Raw genomic sequence first — 11908 nt, 5'->3', positions numbered from 1 at the left:
CCCCTCTGTGATAAAGTCCTCTCAGTCTTGGTGTGGGTCAGGGATATGCCAGCTCCCCTGTATGTCCAAGCATCTGCTGTTACAGGCTGGGAACAAGTATCTGTGGGTGTTGGACATTGACTTCCTAGACTTCATCGACCAGCAATCTATTCAGGTGGCAGAACTGAGGTGGTAGCATGGTTCTGCTTACACTATCTGTGGGATGAGAGAGTTTACATTTCCTCTTGAATTTTCCAGGTCATCAGTAGAGAAGTCAGTTCTGAAACATGATTAAATCTTGTAATGTTTTATTTAATAAATCATCTTCCCTCTAGAATAAGTAATTTAAGTGTTCATGGCTAGGCTTGTAATTGAAATCCCTCTGGAATTTGGCTAAGGAAAGTTACTGGCCATACTGAAAGGCAGTGACTTTGCATCTAAACAATGTGCAAATCAGTCGAACCTCTTAACTGAACAAGTATGAGTATTGCTTTCAAATGAACAATATTCTTCCTTTCCTTTCTTGGACATGGCGATTAGTGAAAAAGAATCCTAATAGCTGATTCAAATCTGACCTACCTTGAAGGGACAGTAGCAGAAAATACAAATTTATTGTCCTTAACAGAAGCTTAACAGTTGGAGTTGCAACTGGAGAGGCTGCTGTCCTTCACCTGCCTCATGTCAATAATGAATGGCCTACATTAAATTTCTGGAAGAAATAAAAATTGCTCTATAATGGCAGTAATGGGCATAAATAAGGAATAAAGACTGCTCACTATAGAAAGTCTGCCCAGAGATAAGAAAACTCAGAGGTATAAAGACAACAAGAATAAGTCTTCAAATTATTGGGATTTTTATGTATATTTCATACAAACAAGAAAAAATATCTGTAGTTTTCTGTGTAAATCATCCAACCTTTGTCTCCTACTCATAGCTAATATTTGTTCTGTTTTCTTTTCTTTATAGATTTGATGCTGAACTTCTAGTAACTTAGTCATCAGCAGCAGCTTTCTCACATTTAGATGAAAGAGGTTGAGAGAAGATATTCTTGACCATGAATTAATGAGCTTCTAGTAGGCTGGACTGCAAAAATACATACAGTAGAAAACATCTTTTTGCTTCTTTGTACATTCAAAGATCTTTTTTTAATATTAGAAAATGAATGAAAGTCATAATTTGTGTTGCCTTGATACAATCCTTTTCCACAGTCTCCAGTGAAGAAATCTTTCTCTGCGTTCCTATATTCATTAATATAAACCTAATGAATAAATTAATCTGCACTACAAAGATACTAAAACAGCTGGGACATCACTCCTAATAACCTCTACTATTCATATGTGTGGTGGTCTTACAGAAGTAGAGAGGTAGATAAATATATCTCTTCTCATCAGCACAGGTTATATTTGGAAGATCTCATGTGATGTAAATTTACATTGTTAAATCATTGCAGAGAAAAAATAAAACAAACAAAAAAAACCCAACAACCCTCCCAGGCCCTCAACCTCTGCACTGCTGATGGGAAATCATGATGTCTCACAGTAGTCTGCGAGTCGATGTGTCCTTCAGTAAAGTACTGATACTTTGTCCAACCAAATGAGACCTCTCACATGTGAGTTGCTCTTGAACCTCAGTGAACTTGATATGATAAGCAAGTTCACATGCAGGGCAACACAGGTTGTCAAGTGAACCAGCAAACATGCTGAGTTAATGGCAATTGTCTAATAGAAAATGTCAAAAGAAAACAGGCCACAAGAGTGATACCTCAAACATAACTACTTTTTGCTTGCTCCAGATCTTACAATTTACTATAAATATGAAGGCTGAGAGATTTTGTTGTTGTTACTGTTGTTTTTAAATTAAACAAAACAAGCTCACAAAAGGAGCATTTCCTTTTGGTGAAGTGTCTCAAATCTCCTCTTCATTCTAGAGCTACCAGATAGCATAGCCAGTGCTTTGTTCTTTCTTTTAAATGCTGTAGTTTCATTCACGTTCTCTTGCACTAGAAAGACCTAGACAAAGTGTAATTGATTCCTTGCTTCTATCTGAAGCAAATTATCTGATTAAAAATGTTAATTTTGACCCATTCATGCTCAGGCTGCTTACCTGAGATGTGATATCATCAAGCCTCCATAGCTCTGAGGTTCATTATGAGCACTGCCGGTCTTCATTGGAAATTTTTCCCCAAGCATCATGTTGTCCTACTCTGTCAGGTCCCTGATGACTGCAACAAGGACAGTCATATGAAAGACATATTCATACTTGTGTGATGCCCAGTGTAGATGTGGCACTGTGGTTCACCATTGGTCCAATTGAGTCCCACAAATATTTTACACAAAAAACAAAATGCTAACTCCTAAAGAAAGCAACAAAGATGGAGTGACTAAAATGGGAAGGAGAGAAATAGGGTGGGAAGGACTGGGTGTGGTTCAGAATAGCTGTCATTTTCTTTTAAATATAAAAGCTTAATTTAAACACCAAGTATCTAAGACCTCCAGAAACTGGGTCAATTCCAACCCAGAATGAGATGAATTGCCATTGGAGCTACCCATCTTTTATGGTATGAAAGGCTTGGTATGAAAGAGTTAAAAATATTTTAAACATTTGAATTTTAACAAATTAATTCCACCCTAGTGATGCCAATCAGAATAACTATATCCAGATTTTTGCAGACCAGGAAGCTCTTTCTAGTGGAGGTCGGTATTGTTAGTCCCTTTCAAGCTGAGGGAGATGCAGCGTAGCAAAGTAACTGGCCCAACATCACACAGTCAGCGATGGGAGTGACAGGAATAGAACACAGATCTCCTTCATCCCAACCCAGTGAACTTCATGCGGATTGCTAAACATCACTATCTTCATTTTTGGAGGGCAAAAGCTGACCCTGAGTTGAAAGGGAAGTCAAAGGAACAGTCCCAAACTTGGGCCTCATACGTGGGCCATCAGCGCCTCAGCTCAGAGTCTCTGAGGATTTTTCCATTCCTCACATTGTTATTTCTCTGCATTTCTACATTTTCTCTTCTGTCATTTATGAGGGAAAAAATGCAAACCAATTGATTCTCTTTTGAATTCCAACCAGACTATTATGCTGAGCTGAGCATTTCAGAATTGAAGCAAATCCAACTGCAGTGGCCTTGCCATAGGCACACCCTAATTAACAGCAAAAAATTCCATATGTTCCTCTTTCCATGCAGGCATGACTGTTCTGTGACCTAAATGCTCTGGTTTGTCTCACGTGGGAGAGTTTTCACACTGGGGGCAAATTTGTATTGTGCCACCACCTACATCTGCTTACCTTTCAGTTTTTTACCTGCTTTTTCCCCCACCACTTTGCAGCTGATTTTCAAAGGCATTTGTTTGCTTCACTGAGTATTTTTTAGCTCCACAGTCTGTTTTCCCTTTCTCCATCCCACAGTAAAGTTATAATGCTGAATTTATGACATAGCAATTATTTTCATGGCAACAAACTGTGGCATCATAAAACATGATTATGATGACTTCACTGCAGGATCAAGCAGAAGAAACAGCCAGGTTCTGGAGAGTGAAATTCACCAGTCCAAGGAAGTCCTTTATTTGCTGTTTATTCAGAGGTATCTTTTGCTGTTATGATGACTATGAGCATTCTACTATGTATGTGGAGTAAGAGGTTTGTACTATACACATGTAACCTCTGTTTGCTGGGGGAGGTTCATGTTGGATATTCAGTGTAATTTCTTCTCTGGAAAAGTGGTCAGGCACTGAGCTGCCCAGGGAGCTGGTGGAGTCACCATCCCTGGAGGTGTTCAAGAAACTCTGGATGTGGCACTTAGTATCATGGTAGGAATGGGTTGACAGTTGTATCTGGTGATCTTAGAGGTCTTAGAGTTGCCTCCTTCTGCCCTAAGCAGAAACAAAGATGACAGTGAAGCTTGGGTTACAATGGAAGTAAACTCTTCTGTGGTAGCTTTGTATTTGGAACTTCTAAATGTGGGCAGTTAAACAGTTTCTTAGAACACTCATGATCTTCTAAGGCTTGCCAAGCTTCAGGCTGCCCAGAGAGGTTGTGGATGCCCCATCTCTGGAGGCATTCAAAGCAAGGCTGCATGTGGCTCTGGGCAGACTCTGGGTCTAGTGGTTTGTGACCCTGCCCATGGTAGGGGGGTTGAAACTAGATGATCTTTGAGGTCCTTTTCAACCCAGGCCACTTATATGATTCTATGATGATTCTGTGATTCAGGCATCACATGACACAGATTCTACTCTTTACAGAACTGATTATTAATACTTTTTCCTGCATTTCTTTTCCTTCCAAGTCATCTCTCATCAGTTATTATGGCTTCATTCGGTATGGAATTTTGATTCAGTAGGAATCTTCTCTTGACCTAAGCACCAAGTGCCTAGCTCTAGACTGGGAGCAGCCTGGGGCAGATTGCTGTGGGAAACTGACAAAACACCTCCTTATAATTTTTTCCGCATAGGAACTGTACATTAAGGCAGCCTGTAGTGTGCCAAGACCTTTGACAAGATGGAACACATATAGTAACTCCCAGGAAAGAATGAAGCCTGATAACACTGTTTTTGTAAACATACTATCATCCAGCAAGCATTCCCAGAATACAAACCACATGAAAGTGGAGAATTCCTGCAACTGGATTTCTAGTGCAGAGATGTCTCATTTCTATATATCTTGTATTGGCTGTTCTGTGTGGGAGAAAAATGCAATGGTATCTCTATTTATCTCTATCTTTCCTTCCAGATTCCAGCGATAGCAACATCTGATGTGCTTCGTTGTACTTGAAGATAGCATCAGTGTACCCTAACACTATATTGTATCTTTTGGGAGCCAGTGGGAAATACTGTGGACATCTGAGCCAGGCTGCTCTTTTTAATGGAAGTATTTTTTTTTCTGGGCAAAGAATCTACTGCAGCCGGTGCTGTGAAGCGCACAACACAAGCTGTGAGGGTTTAATGGGGTGTTTCATGAGACTCAAGCTAGCCTCCCCCACAGAGATGAATTTTGCTCTGATCCTGTTCTTGCTAAACCCTATGCAAATATCATATTCAACATTTTCTTTCTCTCAGCACCAAACCACCTATCTTTATTTTTTAGTAACTCCCCAAAGCCCTAATTTGCCGTGCTAGTATGAAAAATCTGACAGGAACATATGACAGCTCTGGCCAATCTCTCCCCTTAGATGTAAGTAAGACAGTTAATAACCTTTTTAGAAGGATGAGGCAGAAAGCCTGTATATATCATCTCTCAGTATTAATAGGCTACATATGTGGCCCATCCACCGTATACCTCTGGGGAAAACGCAGGTTTCTGATTTTCCTATTTTCACAGCACAGCTGAAGAAGATGTTGGTGCCACCTCAGCCCATTATGTCAATCAGTCACCTGCAGCACCTCTGTGACCCGCACCTCGTGGTAACTCACAGGGATTTGGGATTAAGATTTAAGCAGAGGGTATAAAGAGAGTCTCCAGATTAAAGATTCTTTGATTTTTCTTTGTATTCAGGAGAAAAAAAACAACACAAAACCAACCAACAAACACCACGCCTTACTATTTAAAATAGTTATGAATATGAGGTGTTTTTTTTTTTTATTTTTAATCAGGACTTAGATTTACTACAGATGTTTCATAGGTATTCTAATATCATATGTTTCCAGTGACTAATACTAAAAGACCTTAACAAGAAAGTAGAGCTCTGCAGTTGTTTGTGTGAGCTGGCCAAAGGAAAGGCAGATTCCTGGGAATGTACACCCAGAGGCATTTGACAGTGGTCCCTCCCTGGACAAAAATGAGGTAAGATACTTGATTTCCAGCCTCCTTTTAGGGTAATACAGCAGTCAGAGGCACACTGGGTGCATTCAGAGGTTTAGCATCAACCCCTGGAAGTGCTGCAGCCTTGGTGCTCCACTCCTGTCAGACTGCTGGCTTGCTTTCTTCCACGGATCTGGCAAGAACCAGGGAATGAAAAAAGAAGTGTTTCATTCAAGGAACACAAATCCAGCAAGTCACATTTAGCTAGATATCCAAAAGCATTAGCTCACATGCAAGAATGGAAACACTCCCTGAACAGAGTTCAAGAATCTTTGGCAGCCCAGCTTGGTCCAGGGCTGCTGATATCCCAAATTAACTGAAAGCTTACATCCATGCATGCTCATCATCCACAGACCACGGTCCATGGCTAATAGGTTTGCTGCAAAACCATGGGGGTCCCAGCTGCCCTCCCGTGGGCCCCTGGTGTGCAGGCCAGCCCCACCAGTGAGCAAAGTGACCTGTTACCTGTCTGGGTATCTCTGACATAAGAAATTGCTTCATAGCCACTGCAGATATTTCATCCCACAATTAATCTGTAGTATAAAAATCTACTTGTGATGTGGCTGCCTGGTTTATGAAGGCATGACTGGAGCTTGTAGGTTTGTGAGTGATTTGTAAGGCTCACCTACCAAGCTCTAATTTGGGAAAGGTGCTAGAGGACCGCTGGTGGAAAGCATCTTTATTTTTTTTAAATGTATGAGCTAAGCCAGCAATGTGAGGGCATCCTCAGGAGAAGATGAACAAAGAGAGACAGAGGCTCACATTCCTGTCTAAAGCAGCTGGGGAAACACTGCTGATTTGCAGCACAGAGGCAGGAGGAAGCCGGGGGCTCTTAGCGGGGTGCTGGAGGTCGGTTGCCATGGATATCCCCACCTCCCATCACTGATGGAGGGGTGTGGGAAAAGCTGTGGCCAGGGGGCTCTCAGGAGTGCAGGATGAAGCAGTCATGTTGTGAACGTGAGAAGCAGCCAATTGGACTTTGGGGACTCGGAGGAGGCCTTCCTGAAAGCAGGGCATCCTTCTAATGGCTGCAGTGGGTTGACTGGCATGTTCCCAAGCCTAGGTCTGAATTAGCTGTTCCCTGGGAGTATAGAAGGATGTTACTGAGATGTCTCTTCCCCATTTTTCTGTCTGAGTGCAGAATTTGGCAAGGTTGGGCTTTGAAGCTGCTGATTCTGCCCTCCAGTCATGAGGCAGATGCAGAGCCAGCATTTCCAATGAAATTGGCTAGGCAGGAGTACAAGTCTGCATGCATGTGTGTAGTGCAATACTGCTGATTTTGGTATGTGCATGGGTTTTCTTCTTCTTTTTTATTTTCTCTCTCCCTCTTAAACAAAGAACTTGGTTGTAAACCTTTTCTTTTGATTCCCTTCCAGATGATTTCAGCAGAGTGCATTAGGACAGATACAACTCGTTCTTGTACAGGTAAAGGCAGTGTGCCTACCTGTACATGTGTTTTTCTGTCTCTGCTGCTCACATGCTGCGATCTCAATCCTCTTCCAATCTACTTTCTCCCTGAAACAGTGAATGTGTGTGTGAGGCTGCATATAGACTGCAATTATTCTCCTGTTTCACTGAAGTAGCAGTAATGAGCTCTAAGTACACTCTTCTGCAATGATATTTAATGAATACTTGTGACTAATGTTTTTCACAGCCTTGATCCTTTCAAGTCCTGTATTCACTAGGCCATCTGCTGCTGTAGTAGTCAAACTCAAACCTGCCCATTTGAGCTCCATCCCAGTATGGCCCTGTAAAGGGAGGATGAAATTTACCTGAACTCACTGGCTGACTCGAAATACAGAAAACACATAGGTTTGAAATTGTCATTGTGTCCTCCGCTGTGTAAATCCTGATGAGATACTGCTAATGGCTGTGTTTTCCTAGGTAGAAACCAGCATGGGACGTGGAGATGAGGTTTGAGGAGGCAGGACTGGCCTTAAGTGACTTGTGACTCATTTGGTTGTGATGTACTGGTGATAAACCAGTCTCACAGAGGACAGAGGATGGATTTATTTTCATTAAAAGAAAAGAAATGCATGCATCATTGACTCTTCATTCACTGTGCATGAAAGCACGTCAATGAAAATTTATTCCCAGAGGTATACTCATCTCTAGGCAATGTTCCTGCTTCAGAATGGTTAGGACCTAAGACATGATTTGGTGGACATGAATATGCTTAACCTTAGGCATGTGAGTAATAGGCACATTCAGGTGTCACCAAAGACAGTGTTTGCGGGATCAGGACTTTAGAGGATGTAGTCTTGTAGAAAAGCTTCACACATTCTGTTTGTAATTAATAGAAGTATTTGTGAAAGGCAATATTTTAGGGTTAAGGACATCTTACGATATAAAATGACACTGCAACTAATGCTAAAAATACTGAAGGAGGCAACTGCCCGGAGTATATTTTTTATGATTCTTTCTCACAGAGGTGATTATGGGTCCTGGTGGATTGTCAGTGGAAGACTTTGAGCTAATCACAGAAATGATTGTCAGCTTACATTAATGGGTACCCACATACACCCTTGGTTAGTGCAACATGTGTCCTGAATGTCATAAGGCAAATTAAATCCTGATGTAGTGTTGTTAATTGGTAGGGTTGTGTGAACAATTAGTCCATTATCATTCACTATAAATCTGTTCTAACAACTGGACAGAAATTTTTGTTTATAGGAATAAAAGGAAGCAGCAATCATGCTACCAATCTGCTTTCATGTCTAAGTAATAAGGTTAGTTCTGAATTATGATTTTCTATATTTAATAAGAAAGAGCTCAAAACAAAGGCCAAGAAAAAGGCAGACAATCCATCTAACATGGTAATTTCCTAAAACTAAAGACGCCAAAGCTGTAATTAAAACAGTTCAAACCCAGAAGTAGCTGCAAGCTGATTCAGCTGAATGTTAAAAATGGGAAACTATGTATTTTGGGAACCTGATATATTTGTATTGACGCAACTGAAAGTAGTTCAAGCTATTAAAAGTTACATCCTGATTGAAGAAAGATCTGTCAAAATGGGAATGAACACACAGCTATTCTAACCACTTTTTTAGAGGGGTAAAACAGTGTTGCACCTATTAGAAAGCAAGGAACACTGAGTAAAATGTTTTATTAAGGCATTTTTAAGAATCCCCATAGAACATGTCAGGGTGAGAAAGATATGGCTTTGAGAAGAAAGGGGTGGCTACAGCTAACATCAGCTGAACACTGGAACATACCTGGTATCTGGAGTCTCCTGTATGTTATTGTGCTACTTGTCACCGTATGTGGAAAAACTGACTATTTTACACTAAATTTCACTGAAACATACCTATCATTGCTTTGGGAACTGTCCATAATTAGTTCCTTAGATACTGTTTAACCTGTTGAAAAATGACATATTCATCATGTCTGTGGTAGGACTTACCTCCCTGGAGTTCCCAAATTGGTCCAAATTGGCCCTCAGCCTTTTCTACTGCTGCTTTACTCATCACTGCGTCACTATCCTTCCTATCTTTTTTCATATTCCAGTTCATTGTTCTTCCTATTTGTCTTTTGCAGTAATATATCTTATTAACCATGGGCTAGCATGCACAGAACAGTTCTGCAATGATTTAAGTATTTTACATTATTCTTAATCTGCAAGGAGATCCAATATGAAGTGTGGACAAAAGGGAGATGAAGCTATGCTAATCTCTTTGGCATTCTTCATCAGCTGAAGTGTATGTTTGACTCATAAGCGGTAGTGACCTTTCTCAACAGCAAGGACAAGCTAATGATGCAAAGAGCCAAATCATTTAGGTCTTCATTGCAGAAGCATGGTTTAAGAAGCATAACATTCCTTGTCCGAGAGAACAGGCTTATCTAATATAGAAATCGAGGGAGACAGTGAGAGCTGAAAAGTAATCCTCAAGTTTACAAAGAATATAGCACTGAAATCAAGTAGGCGTTTCTTTCTATATCTTTTTACTAGATAAAGATGAAAGATCAAGTCGTTTCCCTTTATAAAGAAAGATGCCAGAGCACTCAGAGAACAGATTCTGGCAGTGTTAGCTCCCAAGCACTGTCCTGCAATATCCATAAACCTATTTTTTGGCATAAAGGGAGCATTCATTTCTATCTCCTTTCAGATACCACCAGGAGTATCACTTAGTGTGATTTTTAGTGTGGAGGCCAGTCCACTTTGGTATGGGCTGAGACTGTTGTGTGCACGAGAGACCTAATTATGAAAGGTGAAAATATTCTCTCTATCCTAGTGGCTTTGAATAGGTGCAATACTGAAGGTAACAAAACTGCAGACAAACAGTGGTGGTTGTGTTGCAAGTGCATCAAGGGGCTTTTTCCCCAGTTCTGTTCTTCACAGCAAGAATGGATTTGAGAAGGTAAGTCCTATCCTTTGCCAGAAAAGTGTGGCTGCTGTGCATTTCACAGTAAACAATGTTGGTGTGACATAATAGCAGCATTTTTCCTTTTTTTTCAAGGCTTTCATTATGTGAATGTTGTGACACTCAGGTGTAGGTAGCTGTAAAATCATGTCGGGATGTGTATCACAAGACAACTACAGAGGAGTTGCTGCCTTAGGAGACTAGCACATGAAAGGTATCACTTTGATAAACTGAATGCTCACATGCATAATTAAGCAGCTATGTGATGTTGTGTATCATTCCAATCTGATGATCAAGATGAAATGTAATGATTTTTTAAAAGTTATAAGGGAAACATAGCAGCACTAATGTAACAATGTGCAGCAGGAACAAGACAGAACTGGCATTAGTCTTTGTTGGAACAAGGGAATGCCTTTGTAGATCCGCAAACAATATGATCTCAATAATTTCTGAACTTGGAAACAGATGTACGATACATTCCCTCCAGCACTAAGATTGTGATTTTCAGCTCGTCTGCCAGAGAAATTATAAACAATGAGAAAGTGGGTGGGATGGGAAAGAAATGAAGAAAAGTCTGTATCTTCAAGTGTTTTGCTGTGGCAGTATGTTTTCAGAAGTTACATTAGCTGAGTCACTCAGTATGCTCTGACATCCCCCATTCAAAAAAGAGCAAAACAAAACAAGAATCTTTCTTTGTATCATAATTGCTTTAATACTACAGATTGCAGAGAATATACTAAGAAATATAAGCAGAAAGAAGGTCTGGGAACCTATGATATATCCAACTTTAGGGAACACTTTGTCATAAGCACAGCCCTCTGCTTGCCAAGACAAACTTGTAGTACATTATGGGGTAGCTTTTCAGGACTTCCTATCACTACTAAATGCTATTGAATATCTGGTCCTTGAAAGAAACGGCCCATGGTAGCCTTAAAACTGGTGAAGGCTGATGGGCTGAGTGCAAAGATTATGCGGCTCAGTTCACCATTTGTGCCACTGAAGTGGTAGAAGAAGGGAGAGGGAAAGAAAGAGGAAGGTGGGCTGGGCTTCAGTATTTTCTGAAACCTGAAGGAAAATGGTCTGGAAATGCCTGATGTACACACAACTGAAGATGGTGCATTTCAAAGGCAAAACCATCCTCCCCTCAGAAAGAGAGAATCCTTCTTTGTGAGAACTGTTCACTACCATGAAGAATGAGGGGGGCTCCCTGAGGAAAGAAATCTATACTTCTCTCGTCTTTAGGCTTAATCCTCATATCAGACATGCATGTGCTTCAAAGAACAGCTACTCACAGTGAATACTTCTATTGAACATGGCAGGGTCTACAGAAAGCAAATAGAGTGAATGTGTTGTGCTGCACTGACTCTTTTCCTCAGTTAAAAAAATATCCAATACAGGAACTTTGCAGAGAACAGACAGTACATCATTACTGCAGTCACATGAGGTAACTCCAAGGTCAGCTCACTGAATGTTATTCAGAGTTGTTTCTATACTGTTCTTGCTGAGGAGTTGCTCATGTTTCCTTCTAAACCAGTGCAATCTGTGGTCATATTCTGTTATACAAAATGTGAATGCAGACTTGAAGTCTATAACACTACTGAGATATGTTGAATCATAGAATCATGAAGGTTGGGAAAAACCTCTAAGTTCATCTAGACCAGCTGTCCACCTACCACCATATTGCCCACAGCACTGAAAAAAACATGGAATACTGAACAATGTTGAAATATGCCTTTCAGATTTCCAGAAACCTGGCGGAGTAGAGCCACAT

The sequence above is a fragment of the Cyrtonyx montezumae genome, unplaced genomic scaffold (assembly GCF_038088225.1).
Source record: "Cyrtonyx montezumae isolate F1298 unplaced genomic scaffold, pur_monq_1.0 scaffold_3, whole genome shotgun sequence".
In the NCBI taxonomy this organism is placed as follows: domain Eukaryota; kingdom Metazoa; phylum Chordata; class Aves; order Galliformes; family Odontophoridae; genus Cyrtonyx; species Cyrtonyx montezumae.
This window is presented reverse-complemented; position numbering follows the sequence as displayed.